General features: G+C 38.2%; 1 non-coding gene across 1 annotated transcript; it reads left to right on the top strand.

Annotated features, from left to right (window-relative positions):
• The first annotated feature begins 481 nt into the window (after positions 1-481).
• LOC125339760 lies at positions 482-588 on the top strand. Its single transcript, XR_007208610.1, has one exon. It is a non-coding gene; the product is annotated as a U6 spliceosomal RNA (small nuclear RNA).
• The last annotated feature ends 833 nt before the right edge of the window (positions 589-1,421 follow it).

Below are 1,421 nucleotides of genomic sequence, written 5' to 3'. Positions count from 1 at the left end.
TCCACCCTGGCCTCAAACCATGATCCTTTCATTCTCAGCCTCCTAAGTAACTAGAATTACAGGTGTGAGCCAACAACACCCTGCTACCTGTGGCCTTTTTTTAAGTGGAGTGAGAGAGTAACCTACTAAGACATTCAAAGGTTTTACCTTTGAATAAATAATCAATGGATGGATGGATGGATGGATGGATGGATGGACGGACAAATGCATACATGGCTAGTAGGAACCAATGAGAGTGATATTTTGATGAATAAGTTGATGACATACCAAAGCAGTAGTCTATCCTAGCATAAATGTGACATTCAGAGAAGACTCACCTCTTAAATAACTGAGTGCACCCTGCCCCCTTCCAAACTTCTATAAAGTATAACATCTCATAAATAAAGCTTAACAAAAACAAAGCGTAAAACCACATAAATAAACACTAACTAAAAAAATTAACTATAGACTATAGAGCTTCCCTTTCCAAAAGAACAGCCAAGTGGTCACTTTAGCAGCCACATATGTCAACAGTGGAATATACAGTGAATATCAGTATGGGCTCTGTGTGAGGTAGACATGCAAACTCATGAAGCATTCCATGGTTTTTAGGACAACCATATTGTCAACATCATAGTAAATGGGGAAAACTTGAAGCCATTTTCTCTAGTCAGGAACCAGGCAAGGTGGTGCCCTGGTTCAAGTGGTAGAGCACTAGCCCCGAGCTGAAGAGCTCAGGGATAGTGTCCAGGCCCAGAGTTCAAGGCCCACCATGGACAAAGTACAGAGAACAGCTCAGGTAACTAAAAAGTTGAAAACAGGGGAAAGTGGAAAGGGGATAAAAGGAAGAGCAATAAAGGAGAGTTAATCAAGGAGATTAATGTACAATAGATACACCTGTAGAAATAAGATAATGAAACCTCTTTATAAAATATACAATAATAACAAAAAATTGCATCATGGTACTATTAAAATTCTTTATTCCTCTTTCTTATCCAATGAAAGCAAACCAATAAAAAGCCTGGCTCTTTATTTTATGCCCAGAATGAAATGAGGTAGAGGGGGGGCACATGTGTATGTGTGAATGTTTGTTTTCCCTGGCACATTTTTTGCCTCAGTACTTCCTAAGACACAAGGTTAAATTTGTGTTGCCCTTTTCCAGCTGTAAAAACCTTAATGATTGTGCAGAACTACTGTATAAAGAAGTATAGCTTCTCAAAGCACACGCGTGCATGCAATCACACACACACACACACACACACATACACAAATGGGTGTTTAAAGAAACAAATGGCCTAATTGAAGGTAAAAGGTGTTTTTTAAAACAAATATTAGCAAAGGAAATAGGTATTATTGAACACTACTATGTGCCAGTAAGTTTAAATGGGTCACAATTAACAAACGTAGAGTCAGATTCTTGTGTTACTACAAAGATCATTTAG

The sequence above is a fragment of the Perognathus longimembris genome, chromosome 21, assembly GCF_023159225.1.
Source record: "Perognathus longimembris pacificus isolate PPM17 chromosome 21, ASM2315922v1, whole genome shotgun sequence".
In the NCBI taxonomy this organism is placed as follows: Eukaryota; Metazoa; Chordata; class Mammalia; order Rodentia; family Heteromyidae; genus Perognathus; species Perognathus longimembris.
Note: the sequence above shows the minus strand (reverse complement) of the source record. Positions and strands in the feature narration are given on the sequence as shown.